The sequence below is a fragment of the Buteo buteo genome, chromosome 6 (genome assembly GCF_964188355.1).
Source record: "Buteo buteo chromosome 6, bButBut1.hap1.1, whole genome shotgun sequence".
NCBI lineage: Eukaryota > Metazoa > Chordata > Aves > Accipitriformes > Accipitridae > Buteo > Buteo buteo.
This window is the reverse complement of record NC_134176.1, coordinates 5,425,832-5,448,762: the sequence shown is the minus strand read 5'-3', so window position 1 is coordinate 5,448,762 and position 22,931 is coordinate 5,425,832.

The following is a 22,931-nucleotide window of genomic DNA, read 5'->3' as shown; positions in this document are numbered from 1 at the left end:
ACTCTCCTCGCTGGAACAGATGGGGCCCATCAAGGTGTTAGCGTCCTCCACCACATCAGCAAAATACCCCAGCACTGGGACAAAGTCAGGGGAGAAAAACAAACCCCAGCGGGGCTCCCTCTCCACTGTCCTTAAAATGGAGTTTGAGACGTGTGCTGAGGAGCAGGCCTGGCTCTGCTCCCACCTCGGGGTGGCAATGGGCCTAAGGTCCCCCCACGCCCCATCTTTCACACAAGGACATTGTCTCTGTACCCAGGGAATCACAACTCCCAATTCTGGGCTGAATTTTGGTTCACTTCCTTGGGGAAGCCTGTTCCAGCATTTCCCTGCCTGCTCTTTCACGCATGCGGCAGCAGCTTGCACACACAGATCAAAAACTTTCACAAGTGACTCTGCTGGAAAGGAGGACAAGAAATTTCATTTCACAGGAGAAGAAACAGAGACCAGCCGGGAAGGGGTTTTTTGCAGGAAGTTTAGGGCAGAGATAGGACTAGGACATGGATGTCCCTATTCTGCAGCCTGTTTCTTACATAAAACTCCACTTTCTTCAGCGTTACAAATGTGAGTGGAAATATTTCCAAAGCGTGGAGAATTTGTGAGTGATCTCCCATTATTTCAGCTTTATTTATGGTCTCTTGTCCCAATATAGGCACTTTTCACTTATCCTTCTGAGGAAAAAGAACAGAGGCTTTTGCTTTCTGACAAACGATCTGCATTGGAAATTGGCAAGTTCTGTACACCTCGTCCTCAATTTTAATGGCATTAAGTTTATCAGATAGAAAGAATGGCAAATGGGGTTGAAAAGACCTTATTTTGTATGGTTGGCTCTTGCCAATAAAAATGGAGCTATATTGTACGCAACAAAAGCTGCCTGCTCTGTGATGAGGAGGAGAGGGTGGCTGAAGGCAGAGCATCCCAGCTCTACTGCCTCATGCCAGGCACTCAGTGGCTCTGCAGCCGCCTTTCTCCTCAAGCAACCATGGCCCATAGGTTTCTTCTGTCTGTCCTGTCTCCCCCGACCACAGATCTTCATGGCCCAAGCTCTCATCTGCAAGGGGAGTACAGTACCTACAGGCTAGAAGCTTTATCTCAGTGGGCTCCACTGCAAAAGAAGTAACACAAGGAAAACTAAAGATCCGAATCCTCTCTCTTAGAAATCAATGCTCATTTTGTATTTAGGTTCAAAGGGCTGCAGAAGCCAGCATAACCGAGGCTGGAAAATAGAAAGGACTGCCCAAAAATTGCTTTGTGTTAGAACCACAGACCAAGACTGGAGTCAGTAATATTCTCAGGCCTGCTCATCTGTAAAAACACGCTAAAAACAGCCTAGCAGCAGTGAGATGAAGGAAAAGCCATCATTTAGGGCAGTGGCAACTCGTTAACCCAAATGACCTGCGTCTCTGGCAAGCGCTGACCCAAGGACTTGCGAATTTACCTCCACTGCCCAATAAACTGTCGCTGCCCAGCTTCTCTAATTAAAATAGTCCTGGATTTGCAGGACCTACCCAGAGAATAAACTGGAATTTATCAGATTAGCTAAGCCAGATCATACGTAGAGCATATAGGCTGGCCAACAGCCTACTTTGGACCAGATTAACCAGCTAAAATAATTGGGGATTTTTGCAAAGTCTGCCCCTAAAGACTGGCATTAAAGAAATGCACCAAAGACTGAGCGTATATTGCAGCCCATTTCTTTTTACCCTATTTAGTTCTTAGCTTGATGCTCTTTGGCAATTGCTGGGAATCAGCTTTTTATCTTTCACTAACCAGTGAAAAAAATTCTCTCTCTGCAGCTCCTTCAGGTGAGCTGTGTCAGTGGGAAATGGTGGATCTCTGAAAGGGTAGGGAGGCTGTATTTAATGTATTCCTGCATCAAAACTCTGTTCCCCTCATTCCTACGCTCTGGTGTCCCTGCATTGTCACCCTCGTGTAATGAGGAATGATTAGTGGGGAGTTTGTGGACTGATGTGTGAGTGAGAGCAGAGCTGCATCTTGTCCTGATCAAGTCAGATGTCCTTGCTGGAAAAGGATGAGCAGGTAAGAAAGTCTTGCAGCCTGAAAAGGATAGAACCCAGGTGGCTGCAGAATGCCCTGGGGGCTACATGTAAAATGGGGGTCTTTCTCCTGGTGTCCTCAAGGGAAATACCGTGCAGTGGTGCATCCCTCCATGTGCTCTCACCGAGTTATGTGCACGGGAGCCAGCAGCGGCATTCTGGCAGATGTTTCTTTTGAGCAATATGGACTTCATCATGCTCAGGCAAAACAGGTTTTGCTACCAGAGCCAAAGGACTGCAGCCATGGGGAGGAGCAGGAGGAGGAGCAGAGCCAGGAGACACCTGAAAGCTGGATTTCCTGCTCCTGTTCTCTGTTCTCACCCTCCCTCCGCAGCTCCTGCCCAAGCCAAACAGACAGCAGAGCCATGGACATCTTGTTCCCCTCTGTGGGTGCAACCACCCACTTGGCTTGTGACTGGAGCCGGCCTTGAGCTTTCTCAGCACTGCTTTGAACCCATATGCAGCCACTTCATAGGGGAATCAAGCCTGAAGTCTTTTGAGACATTTCTGTGAGGCTCTGCTTTTCAGTGTGACTGCTTTCAGCCTTTTCCTTTCCTTTTCCTTCAACATTTCACTGGTTTTTTACTACACATACTTAATAAAATGTGTAAAACATCCTAAAACCAGGAACATTGTATTCTGCTGACCTCAGCTGTGAGGTGTACCAGCGTTCATTCACCTCCCTTCTCCTTATCAAGAATCTGTCTGAACACAGCCAACAGAGGAACAGAAAATAACAAGTGACAAGTGGGGGTACAAGATGCTGTTTTCCTGAGCCAGTGCTGGTCTGGAGTCCATGTCCCAGAACAGTGAGGCAATAGAAAGACGGATAAGTCATTAAAGGGCAAAAAAAGTCCTTCTCCCCCTAGTTTTGGCTGGACAAAGACAGCAGGATGTTTCTGTTTGTCAAGGACAGCAGGATATTTCTGTTTTGTTGTAAACTGAAAAGAGGAAAAAACCCCAACATTCAGTCTTTTCATACAAGAGAACCACAGCTTCATCAGAGCTGTGACTGGTTCAACCAGTGGCTCATCATCACGTCTCTGCCTGTACTGTAACTCACTCCTCCGTCACTCGCCACTCTGGACTGTACTGGTTTGAACTCCACAGAGAAACATCAAAAACCTCACGCCTCTCTTACCAGTTGAAAGCAAATTTCCTTTCTCACGAGCACACATCCGTCCGAGCTCAAAGCAGCAAGCTTATTTCAGCCATGGCATTTGCAAAACCCAGCCCTGCATGCACAAGCTAACTCCTCTTCTGTACCCGTAATAGCCACCCACAACAATTCCAGGCTAAAGTAAGGGAATGTGTAGCTTGCTGCTGGTTAGAGGATATGACCCCAGGATTACCACGAGGCAAGCAAGACAAATGCTAACTGGCCTGCAAATGAATCTTTACATACCCCAAACCAGGGCGTGCATCTGCTTTTTGGGCAGAGGGACAGCTGCCACAGCAGGAGAGAACAGCTCAGACCCAGCATTTGGTCTTGGCTGCAACGACCTGGCTCCTGAATTTCCACATGTGAAATTTCTTCTGATGTAAATGAGGGAGTCCCATATACTGAACAACTGCAAAACACAGTACAAATCTGAGCAGTAAGGGGTTTCTCCTGGGTGCTCAGAGAGCCCACCCAGCTTTAGCTATTCTCTTACCAAGGACTACTCAGAAAGCTTGCTACAGGATCCAAGGCTAGACCCCGAATTTTTCACCGAATTTAGCATTTCACCCTCTTTTCTAGAAGCACGTCCAGAAGCTGACCTAAGACACCCGCACGGGGGATATTATATAACAATGGAGATTGTGTGTGTAGTTTATGTAAAAACATTTAATCTCACAGCTGCTTCCCTCCCCTACACCCTCGGCAAAATTTTCCTTCCATCTCCCATTTAAATACCTGGTATTTGATCATTTCACAGGGTTGGCAAAACAAGCACAATGGAGGCAATGTTTGCTCAGATCTATTTTTGTGTGTATGTGTGCGTGTGAATTTTTGGCAGAATCAGTGTTTGCAAGAAGCAGATAAAACTTTTCTGTTCAAGAACCACTGACGGCCAGGAATTGCTGCCTGCCAGCAAATCTCTACTTACCGAGGGAGATCATGTCATTGTTAGCCAGGTAGAGGGGCTGGAGACAGAAATCTAGAGAGCTTCCTTGTTAGGCTGTAAATGAAATAGTTGTTTAGCAATTACTCTAAGACAGTAAATCTCTGTGCGTGAACCCTCTTCAAGATAAAATCCAAACTTGGTTTGCCCTGCTTATACAGCACAGATGCATATGCACCCTGGAAGCTACATAACCCAGTAATATTTTATTCACATCACACTCCAAGGAGCTCACTGACTGGAATTCAATAGAAACTGTTCTCTGTGTGAAAGTAATTTCAGAAAGTAATCTAGTTTATGGAAATGAAAGGCATCAAAACACAAAAAACACTGTTTCTGTACAAGTGCTTTGCTTCAAATATTTGACATGGAAATTTATATAATCCCTCTGGGGCACATGGGTTTCACGAGTGTTAACATCTTTTGAAATGAATTTCACAAATGTTTATTTGGAATACCAGGCATACAAATAATTTAGAATATCAAGGCATCTAGTTGAATCAGTCTTAATGATACAGATCTCAGATGGCTGCGAAGGTTAAAAGGTATGAATTTTAATTGGGTATATGGAAGATGTCATTTTCAATCATTGCACTGCATCGCCAAAGCTATCACTTTCCAATTCTAAGCTTCCTGCTACCTCCTCCTTGACTCCCTCTGTTACTTAAAGACCAAAATGAAACATTTTTCACATTTTATTTGTGTGCTGGGCATGTATTAAATACAGAGTTTTGCTGCCTATCTTGGTTTATACAGGACCCCATCACCATTGTATTGCAACACTTCTCAAGCAATAAAGAGGTTGACTTTTTCCAGACAGATAGTGGTATATTGTCATTCCAGTTTTATAAAAAGTTAAATGATTAAAGGCAAACAGTGTCGAGGCCATCTACAGCAGAAATGGTTGCTAAGACTCTGGTCAAAGTCAGATTTTACAGCTGCCTTCTCTCTTCCCTGCTCCCATGGTGGGCCCTCCTTACAATATGGTATAAATCAGAAGTGAAATTGTTTCACCATTTAAATCTATCTTTTAATTAGTAGATGCATATTTATTTCTGCCTTTGGATAATGTGGTGGATAAGCATGAAAAGAAAAACTAACTGGGTACCTGTTAAGAGATCTTTGTCCATCCTGTGTGGCAAAGGAACAAGGATCCTCTGGGAAAAGATATCGCCTGATTGGGTAATTAAAAATTATCATAAGCCATAGGCAGTAGGAAGGCAACTTAAGCCTGCAAAGGCAGCATGCGTTCTGAGAGCTCCTCAGCTCCTGAGTGCTCAATATTGCAACTTTAACACTCATTTTAAGTTTGTTCGTAACCTAGATTTGTAATCAGCCAGATTTTATCCAAGATACTGTTTTTCTGTATATTACTAAAAAAAGAAACTTGGGAGGGAAAGCTGAAGAGCAGTTTGTTCATATGGAACAAAGTGGTTGGGCCCTTTGGTGGCTCACTCACTGGCTAACCTTAGATGTGCTCAGTCAATGCGAGGGAGTTAAGTCAGGCATGTTCTGGGGAAAAAAGTCCCTCTCCCATTCAACAACATTGAGCCAGAGCAGGCGCTTTGCAGACCATGCCTTCAGAGAAATGAAGCAGCCAAATTTCAACAAACCTCTTAAGAACATGCACACTACTGATAATTTGGCCAAACATGGGTGGATTTCAAGAAGGGCGTGAAAAGCACTTTGCTCACAGGCAACATACGGCCAATTTCCTTTCTACTCCCAAGTGTGATGATAAAAGCTCAGCAAATGGCTCTGAGATTTTTTTCTTTTTACAAGGAAATTTTATTCCAAGAAATCATCATTGTTTTCTTTGAAATGTCCATTGTCAGCAGCAGGAGCAAAATGAATGTGACGCAACCATCCAACCCACACAAGTCTGAAGAGCTGGCAGAAAAAAACCATTGGTCTTCTAGCAGGACACATTAAAGATGCCCTGCTATAGACTGAACTGGCAGGTCTACCTACACCCAGAGTGATTCTGATTACAAACACATTTTTATTTGCTAGGATTGATGGCCTTAACTATTTAATAACAACCATTCTGGGTCAGGAAACTGACGGTCAGATCAGCGACTTTGGCCACTATTTAGAGCGAGAAGAGAATATGTAATTGTGCCTCCTGAGAATAAGCCTCCAGCCTCTGGCAATCTGCGCCTTTGGGATTTATGGGCATACTGGCCATAAACAAGTAGGATTGAAGAGACTGACACCCTGTGAGGCACAAATGTGTCTAGAGCATCCCTGGGAGATGCCGCACAGAACCTCTGATGAAAGGGGAATCCACGAGTCTTTGGTGCTGGCTCAGAGTTTCAGCACCTTCACAAGCTGAAAGTATTTCCCAATATCATCTTTAAGAAAATCCCATTTTGGAGGATGCAGATTGGCCACAAAATTCCCTTTTTGTTTTTGCCCTCAGTTTCCCAGCTGTCCCCACCGCGGTGGGTAGCTGGGCCCTGATGCTGCACATCTCCTCTCCACGGTGTGTGAGCACACACTCCCCACTGCCAGCCCTGAAACTCCCCCCTCGTTAAGGCAGTCCGGGAGGAACACAAAGCCCTCTGTTTTGCTTGAGTCTCTCCTGTGAATAGGCGGAACAAATGATAAGCAAGGAAAGCAAGAAGAAAAGTTGTCCAAACGGGGCATCCATTTCCCTTGTGGGAAAGGCTTTCCAAGCCCTCCCCTTCCTCTCTGCTCTGCTTGGATGGGAGTGAGCCTTCTGCTGAGCAACCTGGACATCGGCTCCCTCCATCTCTCCACTTGTGTCAACTTTCTTTCCCTCTTCCATTACACATATGTCCTCCCTTGCAGCCTCGCAACTCACGCAGGCTGTGTCAGGCCATGAGCAATGACAAGGTGGTCGAGCTGGCTTCCAAAACTTCTCCATTAGCAGAGCAGTGGCAGAATCATCCCTTGGAAGAAAAGCACTGGCAGGAGATCCTCAGATTCTTTTCTGAGACATGCTTGTGAGCCGTGATGTCTTTTCTGTGCTACAAACAACCCTTTCAAAACAGCAGGCCAGGGAAGAAAAGGAGGGCAGTATCTGCCACAAAGCTGCTGGCCATGCTGGCAAACAAGTTCCAATTGCAGGTTGGAGGGAGTAAAAGCCTTCCTTTGCTGGAAATGAGGTGGCAAAATGGATCCCCTGCAATGAAATGACTTTGCCGTGCTCCCTTAGGGAAGTGAATCACCTGGTGCTGCTGCTGGTTTTCAGTGATGGTTAGCTGCATTGGCTGTCAGTAACACATGGAAGATTGCTACTAAGGACACTCAAAGCTTTGGGGTGCAAAGGGGTCCCTGACACAGAGCGGAGCTGATGCTAGATGCAAAGCGGGGCAGAGGCTGTCTGACCCTGCAGTGCCTGGCAACAACGCATCCCTTGGCTGAGCTGTGTGCTTGGGGTGTGGAGCATCCTTTTTGTTCCCAAGAACATACTTCTTTGTTAATATGCAGGGCAAAAATACCTTTGTATGGGTGGTTGGAGAGGGTTTCACCATTTCAGAGATGCGTTTTCACTGCATACAGACAGCGGTGCCATTTCAAAGGGCAGTTCCACTTTGTTGAACTCTTCAGTGCACTGCAACTGCATTTACTTGAGAATCTTCTGGTTTTACAGGCATACTGAGAACTGTTCAAACCGAGCCTATGGGTACAGAGGAGTTCCTCCTGAGTCTTCCTCTTTGATAAATCTGTTAATAACCAAGCAGCATCTGGAAACTGAATGCTTACACAGTGCTCACTGGTCCAGAAGGTCTGCTCAGGTAGTATTAGTATAACGTGTGATTTAAGTGCCCAGCATTGATTGAGGTATTATTTCTTCTACTCTTGGCTGTGTGTGCAACACACTGATTTTACAGATATCTAAAGAACAAGGAAACCAGTTCAGAAAGAAATTTTTCAGGATCGGGGTATATGTGTGTCTGTATATAGTACACTGTAGGATATAAGCCTCTGGGAAAACCCAGTCTTTTGGATGCAAAAGATCTGCAAGATCCCACAAGTGATTGGCTTAGGAGGAGCTGAGAAAGTCACAGGTATAAGAAAAAGGCATGAGTATCTTCCTACAAGCCTGCAGCAGAAAATGAGCATCAGGGAGAGGGGGGATCTTTTGAGTTATCAAATCCAGTGCGGTCATGTCATACGGTCCCTTATTCAAACCAAGTGCCAAGATGCTAGTTTGTAGTACAGAAAGTAGAATAGGTAGCCGTTGGACTGACTACTTCAAATACAAAATTTGAAATGCTGAAAGTACTAAAAACGGTCTTTTGTAATGTATCTGATGTTATATTAGAGACCACAGTTCAAGGAAGGGGCTTAAAGGAACGGTTGCCAGTTTTGTGTCTGTCAAGGATAGGAAAGCAGTGCAGACCACCGAGAGGTCAAGACAGAACATTTGATTATACCAAAATCACATTCTTTCATCTCACTTCCAGGGCATGCACTTCAACCAGGGCACACACACTTCATCCGTGTTTGCCAGAATATACCAAAAGCCTGAAAAGTGGTGTAAATTGCCATGGTCCTCAAAATATGACAGCAGCTCCAGGACTTTCTGGGAAGCACCTCCAGCACCAAACAGGAAACTAAAACATCCTAAAACCCATTTGAGGACAAGAAGGGCCCCCTTTAATCACCAAGTCCTTCCCGTCACATCCCCGGCAACCAAGTCATACAATCCCATTTCACAGGCTGAACAAGCATCAGCTTCAAATGAGCTGGAGCGTTTGCCCTAAGGCCATTCCCAAATCTCTGTTGTCTGAGAGTCTCAAACTCTCTTCTGATATCCAGCCTGAATATATTCTTCATCAGTTCATGTCTCTCTGTATTTGCAGCAGCACGGTCCATTAAAGCTAAGCAGCCTCACCCCTCTCACAACCAGTCTATGCACAACCAGCAGCCACATCCCCTTCAGCACGCATCAAGCCAGCATAAATCATCCTGGCTGTGCCCATCTCCTCTCTTCATTCCTGCCCTAAGTTCAAAACAGTCCCATGTTTCTGTTCCCATTGTCTGACTTTGCCAGTCTCACACCTAGACAGTGCAGCAAAGGAGCTCGTGCAAAGGTCTATCTCAAAAAAGCAAAGAGCGCTGCAAAAAGGAGATTGTGTCTTTCACTGCAGAGATGAAGTTGGGGTGTACAGATGCCAGCAAAACTTCTAGACATTGAGACAGTTATACCAGCCAAATGCAAACTTGGAAATGTTCATCCTTTGCAGAATGTTTCTGCTTCACACAGTGCTGGTAATTTTGGGAAACTCTCTTAAGCTGGGCCAGGTGATTGCTGCTCTCATTGTAAATGTTTTGAAAATGAGTTTCACAAGCAGTCTGGATCTGGGTTGCTTGCCTGGTAATTGGGGCACACATTTTTCTTCCGCTTGGTACAAAGCCCCAAATAAGCCAGCTGTGCAGGTCAGCAGGAATTCGTGGTTTGGTTTTTTTTTTCCTTCCCTCCTCTTTTGTTGTAGTATTGGAGGCACTGGTTAAAAATAACTATGTAAACCCACTGCAGGAAGTGAATGTCCTCCACTCAGCAATTCCAGGCAAGCCTCTAGTGTGCTCTATCCAAAAGTGTTCACCAAGGCTGCATGCACTTCGGGGTCAGCCTGCTGGCCTGGGCCACCCCGTAGCACCATTCAGCCCTGGGTGTAGCTAAGGCAGCACACAGGCAGGCAGAGCGGTGCTGTGCACCCCTCGGTGGCTTAGGAGCGAGGGACCCCGGGGACTAGGGGACTCAAGGTGGGAACCTGACATCAGGACCCATGTCCCCCCCACCCAACAATCCCATTCCTCACCATCCTTTGACTAACAGCAGTCATAGGATAATTAGTCTCCGAAGGTAGATGCTAACCCTGGTGAACACCCTGAACCCCCAGATGAGTTCCCAAGGTTGGAGAGGAGTTTGGGATAGAGTATAGAAATCAAGATGGGCTTTCCAAGACCTAGAAGGCTACCCTAAGCACCTTCCTCCTCTGTGACAGATGTGCCAATGGTCAATTAGCCAAACTACCCAGTAGGAGGGAGCTGGTCCTCAGGACTTCATCCTTGGGACAATTCACACAGGAGAAAAACAGGACCCCTAGAAATGCAGGGCTTCAATTTAAGAAGGTGGCCAAGAATCACCAAATTCCTTCCTAGCCATTGGCTTTATTTCACTGCTACTTGAAGTACCTTTTGGTGGAATTTCAAACCCATTTCAGTATTCATGTCAGTTTGATCACACTCGTTGCGATCAGTACTTATTTGAATTTGAACAAGGATTGTTGTGAATGGTGGTAAGGAAAGATCACATCTACAGGTTGTCATCTTGCACACAGAAAAGTAAGTTTAAAAAAACTGCACTCAGCATCAAGTGGATTGCTTGGGAAATAATTTTCGTTCAAAAATGTAATCATCTATATTGGATAGGATGTTTATTTGTTAGAAAAAAAATAAAAATGGAGTTTGGGAGCTCTCATATCTATAAAAAGACTACTTTGCCTGGCATTTATAAATATTAATATGGAACGCTAGTGAAGAACAATACATAACAATAATGAGAATCACCAAATCCCATCATTTTTGACATTGTCATATCAACAGCTTAAGGATTAGCAGGTGAACTTTAAACATATTGCTTCCAAATAATAATAATAATAACAGTAATGATAATAACATCAGAATGGAAAAAAACCCTTACTGCATTATGTATTCTTGATGGCTTTCTTCTTCTAATAGCGTTTACAGGATCACTGCTTTGAACGTTTGGATGACATGCTTAAAAAATTAACCTGAAGAAGGGGGAGGTCTTCTTATCTCTTTCCATTCTTGCAAAGCTTTGCTTAGCCTTGTCTTTGTTTCCCACTAACCCCTGACATTGACAGAGTCAAAGGCCTATCAACTAATACCCTAATTTCAGGAGGATTTTATATACACATATATCTATGCGCGTCTGCAAATGTTTTGTGCACGTGTGTACATATATGCATAAAATGAAGCAGTGTTTTAAAAGATAAAGTTGCACCAGGTGTCAGTTTTCACACCTCTTACTAAATACGCATGGTAAAAAACGATGCCACAATTTCATTGAAAATCCAAGCTATTGAGATCTAATCGCTGCTTAAGCTGTGGCTTTATTCAAATCTGGATCACCAATAGGGCTCAGGATGTAAATGAATTGCAAAGAGAAATAAAGCAAAGGAAAAAAAAAATCTATGATAGCCCTTTCCTTCAGCCATTTGATTCCCAAGTCCTTATCAGTCAATTAATGCATACTAAAACTTTAGTGGCAGCCTCAGTTTAACAGACCTAATAGCTACAGCAAGTCCCAAGCATTAGCCAAACAAAACACACTTTCAGCAGCCTTAATATGAGACTGAAAAAAGGTCAAAATAGACAGGCTTTACAGAATAAATCCTGAAGATCCATTCTAATTTCCACTCAAGGATCTTTTAAGCAGTTCTTGGATGCTCTTTATGGTACTTTGATCCAAGCATAGTTTCATTAAAACTTTGTGGCTTGGTATTTTTAAACCTGATAGCTTCACTAAACTAGTTCTCAAAATGTTAGCTAAGCTGCTATGCATAAAACTACTTTACTGTCATGGTGTCTTCTAATATCACCTAAGTACAGGCTGTTGCAATTTTGAAAATGAACCTTTTCTACATTCACTAGATCTCAGCTTGGGAATTTTTGCTTTCGCACTTGAAGGCTGTCTCACAGTATAAAGGGAAGGTGCTGCCTTACCCCCTTCCTCTCCCCCTCCTTGAAACCTAAAACTAAAATTAGCTGCTGTACCTTATTTGTTCTGGAAGCAAGTTACACAGTACTTTTATCCACTGTGGTTTCCAATTGCAGGATTAATGCTGGATGCTAAAAAAACACCCTAGAAAAATAACAAAACATTAAATGGTGGTTTAAAATCCAGTTTAATGATGGCAGGATAAATTCCCTAAAGACCCAGGAAAACAAATGTTACTTCCCACCTTCATAATGTGGCATGTTAATAAATCTGATTTAACTGCCACAGATAAAAAACGCTGTGTCTCCAGAGATTGTCCTTTGCTCCCCTGAAAATGAGGATGGCTGAAAGGTTAGGCGACAATTTTCTTCCTTTCGCCTGGTGTTCACAAAAGCATTGATTTCTCAAGGAGCTTTTGTGGTGAGTTTGCATTGCAGTAGTTAAGAGAATTACAGAAAGGTGGCTTCAGAAGAGGCTGGGCTGAGTTTTTGAGAGAAAATATAAACAAAGGATTATTTTAAAAAATAATAATAAAACCGAGGAGATGGGATTCGCACAGGCACCCTGTCCAGCCCTGCTCCTATCTGAGCCAAGGGCCAAACTCCCACTAACTGTCACGGGAGCAATTTGTCTGGTGCTGGGAAAAAAACCAGCAAAACTTGTGAGGGAGCCCCAAAAACTCCTCTGGCCTGTCGGGTGGGAGACTGCTTGCACACGTGGTGGACTTTTAAAGGCAAGGGGGACATTTAAGGCCAAAACAGGAGCTTATTTGTATAATCACACACGGAAGTGCAGCTTCTGTTATTTGTGTAGTCATTCCCTGTCCCGCATGGGTACAAAACATCACTCTGAAATGGGCCTGATGCTGGGTTTAACCACAACTCCGTGGCTCTCTAGGGCTGCCCCATCCAGGGTTGGTTTTGACTACGTTATGGGAAAGGCCGCCAAACCTTTGCTTTTTAATTCTCTCAGATGCTCGCTCAAAAACCCCTGTGAATTACCAATTTTGTGAGCATCTGCTGCCCGGTGGGCTGGGATGAGACTGTCCCACTTGTCCCTGGGTCCCCATCACCTGGTAGAAACGGTTTGGTTGTTTTCACTGCTTCACACACCTCCGATGGGTCAGCAGAAAATCCTGTCAACTGAACGTCTGACAAAAGCGTCCCAATATCAGGTATAAAGAATGCCACCTACAGCTTAATGTCTGCAAAAAAAACCTCCGACTTCGGGCAAACAATGAACGTTTTTGTCTTCTTAATGCCCAGTATGCAATCGAGTGGAAATGCTACTTCCATCCTTAATCTACAAATGAAATTAAAGTTGTTGAAAGACACATGATAAACCAGGATCCTTTGTTTCTTACAGAAGAGGGGAAAAAATTGAAACCACTAAATATTTTAGCAGATTTACTAAATTTCCAATTAAATCTGGAATTATGGCAGAGCCTGTATCTCCCTCTCACTCCACCACACACATTTTCTATTTGAATAAAGTAGGTTAGACGCGGCGCTCCCTCCACCCACCCACCAGAGCAGGAATATTAATGAAGCAGATCCGTGTCGGCGCGCTGGGCGAGTGGGGATGCTCGGGCATCCCTGGGCCGGAGCATGTGGGAAGGGCTGGTTTATAGGGGAACAGCCTTGGCTATCCGGAGGGAGCGGGATATGCTAGGCAAGAGCACCCTCTGCCCGCTGGCAGGAGGGTCTGGCTCTATTAACATGCCCCCCATCCCTCCCCCTTCTTTGCTTTGCCGAGGAAAGGTCACGGGAAGCAGCTTACACAAGCCAGATGAGGTGGAGACCAAATCAGGACCAAGATTATATGTCAGGGACTTAAAGGCAGGAGCGGAAGAAGAGCGTGCGGCGCTGGTGCGTGCTTTCTGCCCATTTCCAGCCCTTCCTCTCATCCCGCAGAGCGCTGGTCATGTCAAAGTAAGGATAAGGGGCATCCCCTCGCTCCAGGGTTTCCAGTTGCATGTGGCCAAGTTGGCTCGGACTTGGCCAAAAAGATTCGAGACACATGGATGTGTTTTCGGCTCTTCCAATCTGGTCCAGTCCCATTTGAAATTGAAGAGAAAAGGGATGTGGCGGTTGGCCCCCGTGCAAGACACAACCTCACTGTCCCCTCATCTGCTTGTGGGAAAAGTGGGGATTTCTCCCCTGCCACAGGTCAAACAACAAGGGACAGTCAGACCCGCAGGGAACTGCTGACCTTGAGCCTAGACCAAAAAAAGGTAATACCAGCTGCAAGGACAGGGTCAGGTTTGTACTGGGTCAGGACTTGGGTCCAAAACTAGTGTGTTGTCCCACCTCCAACACCAGCCATTGGAAATCAGGTGAGGGAAGAAGCACAGAGCAATATTCCCCAGCCACGTCCCTTAGCTTCCAGTAATTAGTACTTTAGAGATGCGTTGAGCCAGGCTTTTGCATTTAAGACCATCCCCTCTATATTTTGGCTCCATGTCATATCTGACATCTGTGGAGATGTCAACTCAGACAATACAAACACTGAAGAGGCCGACCAGCCACAGGAGTGTGCAGTACAGGTGGCTGTGCGAGCAACGCATGGGCAAGGATGCCCACCTGCACAAAGGCAAAGACAGACCTCCCAGCGTGGCTCTTGGTGCGGTTTATCGTTGCACACCGTTCATCACCCATGGGTACCACTCACAGGCACAAAGCTCTGCTCCACCTCTGCATCCTTGGACAGCCCTTTGCATCTGCAGGGATAGCTGATGAATTTCCTCCAGGCTAATGCTACAGCAACACGTCTCAACGGAAAGCAACATGCAATTTTGGAAAATGTTTCCTGTCACCTGGTGAAACCTGAGCTCCAGAGGAGACCAGAGGAGCGTTTATGCACGCACTCCTGAGTTTCTCCTCTGTTTCTCGGCCACCACGATGAATCAGGACACGCCACTCACTTCTCCCAGGTGTTCTGAGCTGGGCTGTTCGGCTGCCTGCTCAGCGCACACCTTCACCGTAATCCTAGGCAGCTCTCAGCACACCAAGCCTTCCTCAGAGAGACTGGGAGGCAGTCACGTGCGACAGGAGGGACTCACAAAAATTGCCTTTGCCTCATCACTGACCACAGATCACTTACTCTTCTTATGCATTAGCTAAGACTTTCCCTCCCTGGACTCTCGGTACATCACTCCCTCCCGCTCAGTCTCTGCTCTGGCCGCTTATCGCAGTACTCAGGGCAGGCACCCTCCTCTTTCGTCTACTCTTGGGCACCACCTTGCACAGGAGAAGGTAGTTTCTTGCTGCCACTAAACAAAATAACAGAGGGGAAGATTCTTTTTTTGCCATGCGTAGCAGCTAAGCCCATGCAAAGTTAGTACAAGGCTTTGCCATGGCACAGAGCAGTTGAGAACAAGGCCAAAGAAATCAGCTTATTTTGTCCACTTAAAAAACCAGCTCAATTGGTCCATTGCAACTTATTCCTGCTGTTTCTATTCATATCTTTTCTTCTAGGCAGCTGCCAATTGATGCTGCATGTTTGCTGTGAGTGGAATATACCAGCAGGCTTGAGCTCTAAAATGTTGTTTCAGTCATATTTCAATATTTAGCTTATACACATGTCTATATAAGGCCTGGTTTTTCACAACCTTGTACACCAAGAGAGCTAAACAGTGTTATCTGCTTGTGGTCAGAAAATGCAAATTGCTGCTGCAGAAGGGTTTGCCACCTTGTGTGGGATTTCCTACACTGCAGATGCCCGCGCCTGAGCTGGCAACCTGGGTTCCCTCCAGCGCTGACCAAGAGAAGGAGATCCCCGACCAAGCGATCCCCCCGATCTCCCTGGGATCGCTGCCTTGGGATGGGATGAATCATTCCATGCTGTGCTGGCTGGGATGCAGCCTGGTCCCCTTCCAGGAGAGGCTTCCCTGGGCTGCTGGGGAGAAAGAAGGCTGAGCTGCAAAGGGGACCCTGCAAGGGGGGATTTGGAGAGGTGCCTTCATGCCCCCCTGCTCCCACCCTGGAGACCCAGGCAGGAGGCAGGTCAGGATATGTCCCATTTTCCATGAGACATCAGTAAAGCAGAGGAAACAGATGCAACCATATGAAATTCAAGGGAAACCTGCACAGATGTGAAGTTACTATTGCGGGGATGTGCTGACCTTCCAGAGTCACCTTCCAACCCGAGATGGATGTGACTGGAAACCATGGAAGGGTTTCCATCTTGTACCTCAGGGTCAGGGCAGGAGTGGGAGAGCAGCCACATGGGGGGGGTCCCAGCAGACAGGAGCGGTAAGGTAGTTTGGGGGAGTGTGGGCCAGCAATGGCAACTTGGAGACAAGCCATGTTAGCAAAATCCTCATCCTCTCCACCATCTCCCAGCATGATGCTTGTGATCCTGGAGAAGACCATGAGGCAAGTAAACTTATTTTTATTCTTCCTATATTTTTGTATTTTTCTGCTCTAGTAATAAAGGACAGGGAAATATATCTACCTGCCCCCATAAGGACCTCAAACCTTGTTTGCAGTGGTAGGTAAAGGTACATAAGACATTTTGAATAGCCACTAGCTAAATCAAAAATAGTCCCAAGACACCAAAACCATTCCTATATTTAGGCTGATTTCAGGACATTTCAGCCACAAGAAATGCATTAGAAATGTACCAAAAAAAAAAAAAAAAAGGCAAGCAAATTTATAATTATTGTGATTTTGTGTTTTCAGAATTTAGGTCTGAAAATTCAGGGGTGGGGTTTTTTTTAAACAAAATGCATGACTTCCCATTTTGAACACAGACAGTTTCCATTTTAAAATGGACCTATAAGGAAGAAGACTGTGAAACCAAAAGGCTCAAATAATCCTCCACATGAGGCAAACCATTTCACTGCTGGCTGAATGGAGCATCACAAGGAAATGTTTCAATGACAGAAAAAATGACCTAGTCTAATCTAAACTGGCTGCCCTCCAAACCCAATAATTTCCAGAATTCCCAGTCGGAATTCCTCCTTGCCATTGCCATGTGAGTGGTAGAAATACCCACTACCATCAGCCTGACCTGGATAACCCGGTGGGAGATGGACAGCCTTAGACACCGGGACATTCACCTCGGCTAATGCCGGAGGAAGAGCTGCAGAGGGAAGGTCTCCGATGAAGGATGTGGACAGGCTGATGAGAACGCTTTGCCGGAGCAAGGGCCCTGGTGCCGTGAGCTTGTGGAGGGAAAACAGCCTCTTCTGACCAAGGGAAGTGGACACAAAACCTCCTCGCAATGGGTTCAGTCAGTCTCCATGGCTTTTACTCCCTCTAAGGGGAAAAGGAACTACCTGCCAGCAGGCTTACAGGGAAGGCACTGCTGAAAATTTCCAACATATTGGATGAAACTCCACCACATGGAAGGGCAAGAGCAGCCTTCCCTCCTCCTCTGCCCCTGCACCTCCAATTTTGGGGGTCTCGGGTCAGTCACAACAGAATAGCAGCACCCATTGCTTTCCTGCCTCATTAGAGCTGTGGGTTTCCACTTCTCACCAGTCTCAAGCTTGGTAGAAGGTGTGGGAGGCATTTGGGGTCTGAGGGGACAACCTCGCCAACCCAACAATGATTGCACAATGGATTGGGATTGCAAGAATTCTTGGCTGCTTTCTTCTTGTAGAGATCTACAAGTAGATCTCAGACCCTACCAGCCTGGACTGGGGGACTTGGTGATCTCTGTCCCTAAAAACAGACTCAACAGAGGTCCAGGACAACTTGCTCTTGCAGGTCTTGTAGGCACTACTACGGGTTATGTGATTAAACAGCAGCACTGAGTTTGCAAAGCTGTCAATCCTGTACCTTTCATCAGCACTTAATTCACACACACACACACACACAAAAACCCCAAAACCAACCAAACAACCATACTAGCCCTTAAAAGCTTTGGAGCTGCATTTCTCATGGCTGCAATAATACTTACTTACAATATGGACTCTAGCTGCTTTTTATGTAACCGCTGCTCTTAATCAGCTCAGTATTAGCAGCTGTAACCTGCTCTTGCTTGATTTATTTTATTTTATTTCTAAAACAAACATAGATTTACAATCTCTCTGATTTCCCAGCTTTTATTCCACTCCACTGAGGCGCTTTAAACATCTCATTTATCTCCCATACGTTGGGAAATTACAACCCCCTCCTCTCCAAAACAAACAAGCAAGAAAAAAAACCTCCAGCTAAAATCTACACAGTTGGAAAGTGTTGATTTAAACAATAACCCTGAAACAAGATAGGGAGAGACTAGAACATGAAAACAGACTTTTTTTTTTTCCTTGCACAGATTGAGCTCTGAGGTTGTTTGCATCAAATGTTGACTTGTTCCAAGGCAGCATCTATTTATATGTTGTGAAACTGGAAGGAAGCAGCGTGAAATATATTTTTCAGTCACTTGAGAAAGACTGCGCTGTTGCATTTGTTCTAGCACACATTTCCCTCTCCTTCCCTTCCTGCCCACTTCATCTGTACTTGGGCAAAGGGGGCTGGAAGCAGCGAGAATAATTTGAAGTATGGGGCTTTCCAAACAAGGTTTGGGTGGGAAGCACATGTTAACATTTTTTTCTGATCTGTATCATTTATGAAAAGAATTCTTCCCTAATCAGATAGATGATTTAAGGGTTATGCCTCTTCCTGATTGATGTGTTTGCTGAATACAAAGGACTGTACTTAAGAAGAATATCTATCCATTTTGCACCAGCAAAAGTGATCCTGTGCCCCAACATCCTAATCCGTTTTGCTAATTGCATGATTCATTGAATGCAAATAATAGCGGACTTTTAAAAATTTTTGTTGTTTTAGACTTCTCTTAGATCTTTTCCCCATCTATCTCCTGCCCAATGCCATCATAGATTCTTTATCCTATAGAATGTGAAACTGATGGGAAACTTTCTCTTCCCAATTACTATTTTGTTATATGTAAACAAGCAACTCACATTTTTCCATAAATAAAAGGGATAATATTGCCCTCTTTACAGTTATCTTCAACCTTTTTTTTTTTTTTTTCACTCTGCAACGACATTTTTATTTACCCACAGAAACCCACGTAAAAATACTGCTGGAAGAAGACGATGCATCACCTCCCTATTAGCAGCCAAGGTTTGAATTTTTAATTCAAGATATCATCCAAACACTGAATCAGCTCACTGTACTTTAACGAGCAAACCTAGCAATTTAACAAAACATAAAGCAGACAAAACATGAAACTCTTGTACGTATTGATGGGGTGGGGGGAATACTTCTAAATCTAAACCCTCCATTCCAGACCACATCTCCAAATGTAAATAAGCACACAAGCATGTTGCTACATATTTTTACAGAAATAATTACAAACAGCCTTATCAGCGGCAGTGAATTCGGCAACGCACACATCATTTATCCGTTGTGCCCTCTGCTGGATAGAGCACACAAGGCAAGCGATATTATTTCCAATTAATTTTTGGCATCATCACTTGGCATCTGCTTTAGGAATGCAAAGCGTGAAATTTGTAGTAGCAGGTTTAATATTTGATCCAGCCAAAAATATTTTTGCTACAAGGACTTACCTTTGGTAGTGTTTTCCTCCCCACTCCCCCCTCCCCTGCTCCGTGTTGTTTCGTTGCCACTGAGCCTTGTTTACGGTCCAAACGAAAAAATCTGCCACCGAACGCCATACGTGGTAGGAATAATTTCATGCTGTGCAAAATTTGTTTCATTTCACATCCTGTAAGAATAATTACTTAGCATAATGCCACTTAAGCTGTATTTCTAGCTGCAAACATTAAGGAAATGGTAAAAAGCTAGATCCCGGTTGGGAGAAAAAAAGGGTATTTAGGGGTCCCCAGGGTTTCTTAAAACTAGCTGCTTTTAACACCAGGGACAACAAGAAGAATTAAAATGTTATAAATGATGTCACTGAATTTCAAAACACAATAAACCCCAATATTTTAAATTATATTTGAGGTCACCGATGTGCTGGGGACCTCAATAGGACACAGCCTTCAGAAATAAAACACCTGGCCCATATTGCCCAAATTTCTCATGTTTGCTGTAATTAAGTTTATTTGAAGGTGACAGTTACCCAAATGGTCCTAAATCAAACAGCAAGTGAAGAAGCTGGGTGCTCCTCATGTCATGTCATCGACTCTCATTTTTACGTGATGGAAGATAGGACTCAGTAGGTTTGGAGGAAAGTTGATGTGATGGATGAGCAGGGTATACTGACCAAATATCAGCATAAGTTGTGGAAAAAAATACCTTAGCATTTTGGGGCAATGTGATACACAGTGCTGAAGGAGGCTCCGACCTCCCTCCTGGGCCCCCACAAGAGAGAAAAATCCTCTTTCATACTTAGTCAGAATTATTCATGGTTCACTCTTACCTTCTAGCAAAACCAAACTGCAGTCTTCAATCAAATGCAAGAGTGGCATGGTCTAATTGAATTAGTTCAATTAAGTATAAGGATCAAAATTATGATAGTGGATTTTTAAAAAAATCCAGTTTTCTCGATGCCAAACCACGGCTTGCAATCAAGTAGCAAATTCTTACTTTTTCCTTCCCAGATGTTGGCAGAAAATAATCACTTACAGGGAACTTCCTTTGAGAAGTGCCTTATTCCCCTTATTTTATAACCAGCGATGACAACACTCACGTACATCGAGTACCCAGGCTGACCTTCATCGTCCTCGAGGCCACTGTGTCTGTTCCTCACTCACCAGCAAACCCCATTTTTGCTGTCATTTGACCAACAAGGATTTACTGATAAAATTCACTAATAACCAGTATGTTTGCATTGGGTTTGTTCAACCCAACAAAAGGCAAAATCTCAGATTTGTTAGAAGCAGGCTGTGAAGGACTGCTGGATGGATGGGGACTGTCAATCGCAGCACACCGTCTCCAACCAGCCCTTTGCCGGCACAAATTCCCCTCACTCCACCCATCTGAATAAAGTTATTCCAATTTATACTCATTCCTTGTTTTCACTCTGTTTCAAAAAAGCCTTTATTGAAATGTCATGTTTGAATATAGCGGGAGCACCAAGAGGCAGCCAGGGAGAAATAATAAATTTTAGGAATAAAATGGCAACAATTTGGGCATGCAAGTCCTTCTTCTGGCCTGAAACAGGCAGCAGATCCTCCCTAGGGAGGCTTTATGAGCAGCGGAGTTCTTCAGATGCCATTTTTTTAAGTGGCTTTACTGCTAAATCGAAGGACAGGACAAAAAAGGCCCCCAAAACCGCGCTCCTCTTAGGTGCTTTTTCCCCAAAGTTCAGCAAGCTTCTGCTGTATCTGACTAGCAGCGATGTATTACAACTCTAAAATACCCCAAAGCACTCAAACGCTCCCATAGAAGAGACAACACGTGGAGGACGCGGTGCCACCAGCACCCTCCATCCTCGCTGCGTGGCCCTTCGTGGCATCTCACAGCCACCTGGCAGGGTCAACGCCAGAAGCGCTTGCTCCGGCTTCGTTGGGCAGATCCAAACCAAACAGACAACGATGTCTTCATTCCCTACCACAAGCGGTGCAGGAGCTTTAGCCGCCTGTTTGTTTACGTAGCGCTGTGCCAAGCTGCCGGTCCTGGAAGTCGCTGGAAAGATGGTGAGGGCTCCGGCATGCCTGGGCTTCGCCAGGGTACACACATTGGCATCCCAGTGGGAGATGCCATCCTTAACGTGGCCACCTTGTTTCACGAGTCTCCCATATGCAGGGGCTGGGGAACACATCAATGAGATTTTGTGCTCTCAAATCCTCAGCTCGATGTCTTCCAGGCTGAGGTGGCCCATGACATTGTCAGTTATCACGGATGAGATGCTTTTATGACCTGGCAAAAGTTTTATTCTTTATTTAAAACACGCAATGGGGGGCATGGGGAGAGAGAGCAATAAGTACATCCAAATTAATGCAGCCTTTACCAAAATCAACATTAAAAAGCAATTCACATGAGAACATCCAAGTGCCTCCCCGCTGAAATATTTCCTCTCTCTAAATCCCATCACCAAACCCAGGGATGACTCGAGGGCAGCCAGAATTGTCTCTGGGCATACGGAAACCTCAGCACCACCCTCCTCGACCCTTGAGCGGTTGCAAACTATCAAGAACGATGGTGCCACCTTACAGATCATCTCCCTGGCCTGAGAACAGGTTTTAGTAACGCACGCCTACACACGTAAGACACGTGGATTTCAACTGCATTTCAGGACGGATCGCCCTGTGCCACGTCTGGCTCCGTGACTCTCTTTTAAAAAGCAAATATAACTTGCCGACATCCTCACGAAGGACAAGCCCAACAATTTAGCAGTTGCCTCTTCCCCCCCCCCCTAATTTTTTTTAAATACCGCATTGAATCCCAACGGGATTTGGGGGTTTTGTTTTAATGGCGAGGCAAGAATTTGCTGATCCTCCCCGTGGCGAAGTTACTTTCAAGTCAGTGAAAGTTCTTGGCCCGCGATGAAAAGTCTTTGCCAATTAGCGCTCAACAACTTCAATTCATCCCTCCTGGTTCAAGATGAGTAGGAACCTAATAAGGCTGCGATAAAAGGGCAAAAGGCACCGAGTACCCAAAGGGGATTAATGGGCTCTTCCATTTATTTGTCTTCCTAACAGCTGAACTGTTACAAGTATTGACGGTCTTCAAACGCCCGGGCGCCGGGGGTCTCCAATGGCCATCTCCAGCTCCCCGGCCCCGAGGGGCAAGGGCTTCCCCCTGGGCGATGCCAAAACCAACAAAGCCCCAGGGATCAGGTAATGAAACTTCGGCTTCCCCCCGCTCGAGCCCCCCTTCTTTGCGATTTATTTACTGGCAGCTGACAAGGGGCAAATTCAGCTGGAATTGTGTAGTCAAGGCCCTGTCAAGCCTTCAGAGGCACCCTTATGTCGAATCACCTTCCTGACTGGCATGTCGCTGAAAAGCCCTCGGCGCTGGTCCTTAACAGCTCCCGACAGCACAAAGGACACTCCAGACAGATGCCTACATGGCATCCTGCAGCATTTTAAAAGAGAATTAGTGGTTTTAATTATGGTCGTCGTATGAAAGGAAACCATGCAAGCTCGGCAGGAGACCTTTGATCAAACCCTTTTGCTAGCACAATGCCGCG